The following is a 9,222-nucleotide window of genomic DNA, read 5'->3' as shown; positions in this document are numbered from 1 at the left end:
GAAAGATTCAGTTAGGCTCCTCTAGATCAGCCTCCTAGGTGGATTATTCCCAGAATAAGCTGTTCATTCGTGGATGTAGTGGAAGAAGTAAATCAAGGGATATGGAGTTGGGGACAGAGAGCTAAAACTGCTAGAGATTCTACTGCATTCTCCTTCTTCTTTGTTTTCTTTAGTTTCTTCGTCTGAATCTAGCTTGTAATCCAAAAGGAAAAATTTGTGAGGTTGTTGTGTTTTGGTGGAACATCTGTAGCTTCTTGGTTTCTTTAATAGAAATCGAGGCGTGTAGACTAGTACAAAATATTTTTGCTTCCAGTAGTTAACAACAAACAATAGTGGAGTAGTTGGTAGTACGTGCGTCCGCGATGTGCATATCCCAGGTTCAAGGTTCGAATCTTTCCTTTTGCAAATAAATTTTTCCGCTCAGCATAAAATTAATCAATCAACATATCATTAATTTGCCGCCCAGAAGAATAAAATTAATCAGTCAACATATCATTATACCATAATAATATAAGACATACCTCTTTAATCAGATTTCAATAAAAATGCACTAACACATGGAAAATTCACAATATGCAATGATTATTACAACATAATGGAGTTGAGGCAAAATATTCACTATTACCATGAAATACATATTTTGTGGTAATACGAGGCTGACCTTTTGCAACGATGTGAGCACCAAACGCAACATGGAAATTATGTTGCAATATATGTGCGTATATTTCCACGAATACATTTTTTGTTGCATTACCTAGCCTCTATTGCAACAACATGCCCAACTTATGCCACGAACTGTAATTGTCGCAATATCACCACCTTAATACCACGACACCGTGTTTTGTTGTAATATGCATCCTCTATTGCAACAAAAAGGGAAATTAACGCAACGAAACTAAATTGTGGCAAAAATACAGGGGTCATTGCCACAAACCGTCATTTGGTGGCAATATTACGTTTTATTGCAACAAAAAAAGGTCGTGGCAATAAATATTGTTGCAATAGACCGGAATTCTTGTAGTGCATCAAAAATTATAGATACGTTTGCGACGTATCACCCGTCGATTTAATCGAGGGAATTAGACGCTTGGCTTCGTCACACGGTGCACCGGTTTGAGCCTTATTTCATGATAGTATAACCATCGACTGCAGCACTCGCGTATTTTCTCGAGGCTTGGATTGGTTGTTTTGTGTGTCATTAACCTTAGATCCCGCTGAGAGTATTTAATTAATGATACTGTGCGAGCGTGTTTTTGGCCAGTGCTCCCGATGGGAGTAAGAGCCGACGACAGGGGCCCCGAACGATTCGTTCGGATGATGAGGCCTGGATCAAGAAAAAGGGGGGAAAATCTGATTAGAGTTTTATTCATAATGCAAAAGCGACCTTAAAGGCTGTCGAGTAAATAAAAACAATTGTATTCTATGTATAGAACCATCGCAACTGTGCGATGTTCCATGGATTCCCGACGTCTTTTCCTGAAGTCGGGTTTTTGAGCCGATATGCTCCTCCTGGTATCACTTCAGTGATGATGTATGGTCCTTCCCATGGAGACTCGAGTTTCAGGGGTCTCTCTTGCTTCAGCCGCAATACCATATCTCCAACATTAAAACTTCGACTGCGTATTCGTCGGCTGTGATAATTTCTCAACGCCTGCTGGTATACGGTCGTTCTTGCCAAAGCAATATCTCGAGCTTCGTCAAGGAGGTCCACAGCATCCTGCAGCGCGATGTTGGAAGAGGATTATGTGTATGCTGTCACCCGAGGAGCTTCGAACCGAACGTCGGCTGGAAGAACTGCTTTGGCTCCATGTACTAAGAAGAACGGAGTGTATTGAGTCGACCTGTTAGGTGTAGTATGCAAACTCCAAAGTACAGATGGTAATTCCTCGACCCAGGCTCCAGCCGCGCCCGTAAGGCGTTTCTTGAGGCCATCCCCTATTAGACCATTGATCCTTTCCACCAGGCCGTTGGTCTGTGGGTGGGCCACTGATGCAAATTTCAGTTTGATTCCTCCGTCATCAGAAAATTTTCGAAACTCTTTGGAGTCAAAGTTAGATCCGTTGTCTGTGACGATACTGTGAGGCATACCAAATCGACAGGTTATTCCCCTGAAGAACTGAACTGTTGTTTCGGCTTTCTGGTTTCGTACAGGTACTGCCTCGATCCACTTGGTGAATTTGTCGACTGCAACCAGTAGGTACGTGTGTCCTCCGGGTGATGACCTTGGCAGTGGTCCAACTTGGTCGAGTCCTCATTGTGTGAAGGGCCACGCTAGAGGTATTGTCATCAGATCTGTAGCAGGGGCGTGCGATTTTGGTGAAAAACGCTGGTAGGGGTCGCACTTCATGACCAGATCTCGAGCATCCGATGCCGCCGTTGGCCAGTAAAATCCTGCCCTGAAGGCTTTCACCACAAGGGCCCTGCTTCCCGCGTGGTGTCCGCAAGTTCCTTCGTGTATCTCGCGCAACAGTGCCTTTCCATCGTCAATGGCAATACACCTTTGGAAAATACCAGAAATGCTGCGCTTGTAGAGTTCACCATTCACCACGGTGAAGGCTTTTGACCGTCTGACGATTTGTCTTGCTTCTACTGGATCCTCCGGCAACTCCTGCTTTGTTAGGTACGTTAGGAATGGTTTGGTCCATAGTGGCTCAAGGAGGAGGACCTGTTCCGCAAGTGGAGGTGAAATTTCTTCGGCAGTTAGTGGCGGGCTCGCCTCTGATTCGTCAGCCGACGGCTTTGGAGGTGCCGACGCTTTCTCTTTTATCGATCGCTGAGCGATCACTTCGTAGAACACTCCGTCTGGAATGGAGGAGCACATGGACCCAATGTTTGCTAGAGAATCGGCCTCCTCATTGCTAGCTCTGCCGATATGTTTAAGTTCGCACCCTTCAAATTTTGCTTCCATATTTTGGTACAACTGTCGGTAGGCGATCATGTTGTCATCGATCGCGTCACATAGGTTCATCGACTATTGTACTACCAGGTTTGAGTCTCCATAAATTTCCAGCCGAGTTGCCCCACATGCCTTCGCCATCTTCATTCCGTGCAACATCGCCTCGTATTCTGCCTCGTTATTTGTTGGCAGGGAGAAATTCATACGTAGTATGTACTTCATCTTATCTCCTTGTGGCGATATTAGTACCACCCCTGCTCCTGCGCCTGTGCTCCGTTTCGACCCGTCGAAGTACAATGTCCATGACCCCGACATGTCGGGTGCTGCTGGTTGATACGTCCAATTTGCATCACTATTTTATATCATAATTTGCTGTTATTCATTGATATATTTCATATTTGTAGATGATACTTATGTTATTTCATCTATTTTGCATGTTTCATGATTATTTGGGGATCGCGCACCGGAGCCAGGATTCTGCTGGAAAAAGCACCGTCAGAATGCAATATTTCGGAAGATCAACAGTTGAAGGAAATTATACGAAAATTCCTATTTTTCCAGATGACGAAGGGAGCCAGAAGGGGGAGAAGAGGGGACCCGAGGTGGGCCCACCCCATAGGCCGGCGCGGCCCAAGGCCTGGCCGCGCCGCCCTGTGAGGAGGGGGGCCCACAGCCCCTCTCGCCTCCTTTTCTTCGCGTATGCCTTCGTCCCGAAAACCTAAGCCAGAGGGGTACGTCGAACAGAGCCACAGCCGCCTCTGCGGGGCGGAGAACACCAGAGAGAAAAGAGCTCTCCGGCGGGCAGGAATCCGCCGGGGAAATTCCCTCCCGGAGGGGGAAATCGACGCCATCGTCACCGTCATCGAGCTGGACATCATCTCCATCATCATCACCATCATCTTCATCATCATCACCGCCGTCTCCACCGCTGCACCTCGTCATCGCTGTAGCAATTTGGGTTTGATCTTGATTGTTTGATAGGGGAAACTCTCCCGGTGTTGATTTCTACTTGTTATTGATGCTATTGAGTGAAACCGTTGAACCAAGGTTTATGTTTAGATTGTTATTCATTATCATATCACCTCTAATCATGTTCCATATGATGTCTCGTGAGTAGTTCGTTTAGTTCTTGAGGACATGGGTGAAGTCTAAATGTTAGTAGTGAAGTATGGTTGAGTAATATTCAATGTTATGATATTTAAGTTGTGGTGTTATTCTTCTAGTGGTGTCGTGTGAACGTCGACTACACGACACTTCACCTTTATGGGCCTAGGGGAATGCATCTTGTACTCGTTTGCCAATTGCGGGGTTGCCGGAGTGACAGAAACCTGAGCCCCCGTTGGTATATCGATGCAGGAGGGATCGCAGGATCTCAGAGTTTAAGGCTGTGGTTAGATTTATCTTAATTACTTTCTTGTAGTTGCGGATGCTTGCAAGGGGTATAATCACAAGTATGTATTAGTCCTAGGAAGGGCGGTACATTAGCATAGGTTCACCCACACAACACTTATCAAAACAATGAAGATTAATTAGCCGTATGTAGCGAAAGCACTAGACTAAAATCCCGTGTGTCCTCGAGAACGTTTGGTTAATATAAGTAAACAAACCGGCTTGTCCTTTGTGCTAAAAAGGATTGGGCCACTCGCTGCAATTATTACTCTCGCACTTTACTTACTCGTACTTTATTCATCTGTTACATCAAAACCCCCTGAATACTTGTCTGTGAGCATTTACAGTGAATCCTTCATCGAAACTGCTTGTCAACACCTTCTGCTCCTCGTTGGGATCGACATTCTTACTTATCGAAGATACTGCGATACACCCCCTATACTTGTGGGTCATCAAGACTATTTTCTGGCGCCGTTGCCGGGGAGTGAAGCGCTATTGGTAAGTGGAATTGGTAAGGGAAATTTCTACTGTTTGTGCTGATTTTATTTCTGCCTGCTGCTATAATTCATTATGGAGAGATCTTCTCTTGAGTGTTTATTTGGGAAATCTACTACTACTGCAAAGGTAGTGGATGAGGCGCCAGGTAAGGAAGAAATACCATACAAAATACCTATGAAAATTATTGAACGTGTAGTGGGTAACCGTTATACAGGGGATGGAACTGTCCACCCTGGAGATCATTTACTGTTCTTACATGAATTATGCGGTTTATTCAAGTGTGCAGGTATTGCTATGGATGAAGTGAGGAAGAAACTATTCTCTGTATCGATGTCTGGTAAAGCGGCGCATTGGTATAAATTACTGGATAATGGGGATTCTCTTGAATGGAATGATATTGTGCCCCGGTTTTATTCTAAGTTCTATCCTCCAAGTGAGATTCACAAAGATCGGAATCGCATATATAATTTTTGGCCTCATGAAGGAGAGAGTATTGCCCAAGCTTGGGGGAGATTGAAGTCTTTAATGCTCAAATGCCCCATTCATGAGCTTCCTGGTAATATTATTATTGATAATTTCTATGCAAGACTTTCTTTTCAAGACAAGACCTTGCTGGATACTTCTTGTTCTGGATCATTTACACGCAACAAGGAAGGGTTTAAAAGGGACCTTCTTAATCGGATCCAAGAAAATACTGAAGGATGGGAGAACGACAAGGATAGAGAATCAGGTATAAATTATGATTATAAATGCATTGAAGCTTTTATGGATACTGATAAATTTCGTAATATGAGTGCTACTTATGGTCTTGATTCTCAAGTTGCTGCAAATATTTATAAGGCTTTTGCTTCTCATTATGAATTGCCAAAGAAGAACTTTGATAAGTATCATGAACCATATAAAGATAAAATTGATTCATCTATAAATAAATGTGTTGTAGTTGAAACTGTTGATCATGTTATTCCTGAAGCTTATATTGAAAAAACTCCTTTCCCTGCTAAAATGAAGGAGTACTCTGTTATAAATAGTGCGGTTCATAAAAGTGAAAAGAAACCTATAGAACCTGAAGAACAAATAAAAGTTGAACCTGCTGTTGCAATTGTTAAAGATCTTGTGACTGAAAATGTGGAAGATGGTCATATTATTTTCTGTGAAGATGCTTCTAATATTGTTTCACATCCTAATAAGTCTAGGAAAGCTAGTGTTCCTATGCTATCTGTTAGAATTGGTGATCATTGTTATTATGGTTTATGTGATATTGGTGCAAGTATTAGTGCTATTCCTTATGAGCTTTACACGGAGATTATGCACGAAATTGGTTCTTGTGAACTTGAAGATATTGATGTGGTTATTCGGCTGGCTAATAGAGAAACTATCTCTCCAATTGGTATTATTCGAGATGTGGAAGTTTTATGTGGTAAGATTAAATATCCTGCTGACTTTTTGGTACTTGGTTCTGCTGCTAGTAAATATTGTCCTATCATTTTTGGTAGACCTTTTCTAAATACTTGTGGAGCTATTATAGATTGCAAGAAAGAGAAATTTTTGACTAAATTTGCTGGTGAATCTTATGAGTTTAACTTCTCTAAATTTACCAAAACTCCTTATAAAATTGACTCGCCTAATAGTGATTTTAAAGTTGAACAGTGTGCATCTATTGCTCTTGCTCCTAGTAATCCTTTGCAGCAACATTTGGAGAATAGTGAGAGTGAAGTTTTCAGGGAAGAAAGAGATGAACTTGATGAAATTTTCCTTCGTCAACCTATTCTTAAGCATGATTTACCGGTGGAAGATTTGGGTACAACACCACCACCAAAGGAGGATCCTGTCTTTGATTTAAAACCATTGCCTGATAATCTTAAATATGCTCATATTGATGATAAGAAAATATATCCTGTTATTATTAGTTCTAAGCTTTCAGAGTTTGAAGAAGAAAGGTTATTGGAAATATTGAAGAAACACCGAGGTGCTATTGGCTACACTCTTGATGACTTGAAGGGGATTTCTCCCTCTATTTGCCAACACGCCATTAATATGGAGGATGATGCGAAGCCTGTTGTTGAACCTCAGCGTCGTCTAATTCCTAAGATGAAGGATGTGGTAAGAAATGAGGTATTAAGACTCCTTGAAGCTGGTATTATATATCCTATTGCTGATAGTAGATGGGTTAGTCCTGTGCATTGTGTTCCTAAGAAAGGAGGAATGACTGTTGTGCCTAATGATAATGATGAGCTCATCCCTCAAAGAGTAGTTGTAGGTTATAGAATGTGCATTGATTATCGAAAAGTTAATAAGGTTACTAAGAAAGATCATTACCCTTTACCATTTATTGATCAAATGTTAGAAAGGTTATCTAAAAATACTCATTTTTGCTTTCTTGATGGTTATTCTGGGTTTTCACAAATTGCTGTTAAAACTAAAGATCAAGAGAAAACCACTTTCACTTGTCCCTATGGAACTTATGCTTATAGGCGTATGCCTTTTGGTTTATGTAATGCTCCTGCTACTTTCCAAAGATGCATGTCTGCTATTTTTCATGGCTTTTGTGAGAGTATTGTAGAGGTATTCATGGATGATTTTTCTGTCTATGGAAATTCTTTTGATAATTGCTTGCGGAATCTTGATAAAGTTTTGCAGAGATGTGAAGAAACTAACCTTGTTCTTAATTGGGAGAAATGCCACTTTATGGTTAATGAAGGAATTGTATTGGGACATAAAATTTCTGAGAGAGGTATTGAAGTTGATAGAGCTAAAGTTGAAGCAATTGAGAAGATGCCCTATCCTAGGGATGTTAAAGGTATTCATAGTGTTCTTGGTCATGCTGGGTTTTATAGGAGATTTATTAAAGACTTCTCCAAGATTTCAAAGCCTCTTACTAATCTTCTTCAAAAAGATGTACCTTTTGTTTTTGATGATGATTGTAAGGAAGCTTTTGAAACTCTAAAGAAAGCCTTAACAACTGCTCCTATAGTTGAACCTCCTGATTGGAACTTACCATTTGAAATTATGTGCGATGCTAGTGATTTTGCTGTAGGCGCTGTTCTTGGACAGCGAGTAGATAAAAAACTGAATGTTATTCATTATGCTAGCAAAACTCTTGATGTTGCTCAAAGAAATTATGCTACAACTGAAAAAGAACTGTTAGCTGTAGTCTTTGCTTCTGATAAGTTTAGATCTTATATTGTTGATTCAAAAGTTACAATTCATACTGATCATGCTGCAATTAAATATCTTATGACAAAGAAAGATGCTAAGCCAAGGCTTATTAGATGGGTACTTCTTTTGCAAGAATTTGATTTACATATTGTAGATAGGAAAGGTGCTGATAATCCTGTTGCTGATAATTTGTCTAGATTGGAAAATATTGCTTATGATCATGTTCCTGTTAATGATAGTTTTCCAAATGAACAATTGGCTGTAATAAAGGTGAGCTCGCGAGACAGTCCTTGGTATGCTGATTATGCTAACTTTATTGTTTCCAAGTACTTGCCTCCAACCTTTTCAGCTCAGCAAAGGAGGAAATTCTTTTATGACTTGAGGCATTATTTTTGGGATGACCCACACTTATATAAAGAAGGAGTGGATGGTATTCTGCGAAGGTGTGTTCCCGAATATGAACAACAAGAGATATTGAGTAAATGTCATGGTAGTGCTTATGGAGGACATCACGCCGGAGATAGAACCGCGCAAAAGGTTCTACAATCAGGTTTTTATTGGCCAACTCTCTTCAAAGATGCAAGGAAGTTTATTTTATCTTGTGATGAATGTCAAAGGGTTGGTAATATTTCCAGACGCAATGAAATGCCTATGAATTATACTCTTGTTATTGAACCATTTGATTGTTGGGGATTTGACTTCATGGGACCTTTTCCCTCTTCAGAAGGTAACACTCATATACTTGTTGCTGTTGATTATGTTACTAAATGGGTGGAAGCCATACCTACAAAAAGTGCTGATGGTGAGACCTCTTTAAAAATGCTTTTAGACATTATTTTTCCTAAATTTGGAGTGCCTAGATATATTATGACAGATGGAGGTTGTCATTTTATTCATGGTGGTTTTAGAAAAACTCTTGCTAAATATGGTATTAATCATAGAATTGCTTCCGCTTATCATCCTCAAACTAGTGGGCAAGTAGAACTATCAAATAGAGAAATTAAATCTATCTTGCAAAAGACTGTTAATAAAACTAGAAAGAATTGGGCTAGTAAATTGAAGGAAGCACTATGGGCTTATAGAACTGCTTATAAAAACCCCATGGGAATGTCACCTTATAAAATGGTTTATGGAAAAGCTTGTCATTTACCTTTAGAACTAGAGCACAAAGCTTATTGGGCTGTTAGAGAACTAAATAAAGATCCTAAACTAGCCGGTAATAAGAGGTTGCTGCAATTAAGTTCTCTAGATGAATGGAGAAGTGAAGCTTATGAAAATGCTAA

Source organism: Lolium perenne, chromosome 6 (genome assembly GCF_019359855.2).
Source record: "Lolium perenne isolate Kyuss_39 chromosome 6, Kyuss_2.0, whole genome shotgun sequence".
Lineage (NCBI taxonomy): Eukaryota > Viridiplantae > Streptophyta > Magnoliopsida > Poales > Poaceae > Lolium > Lolium perenne.
Note: the sequence above shows the minus strand (reverse complement) of the source record.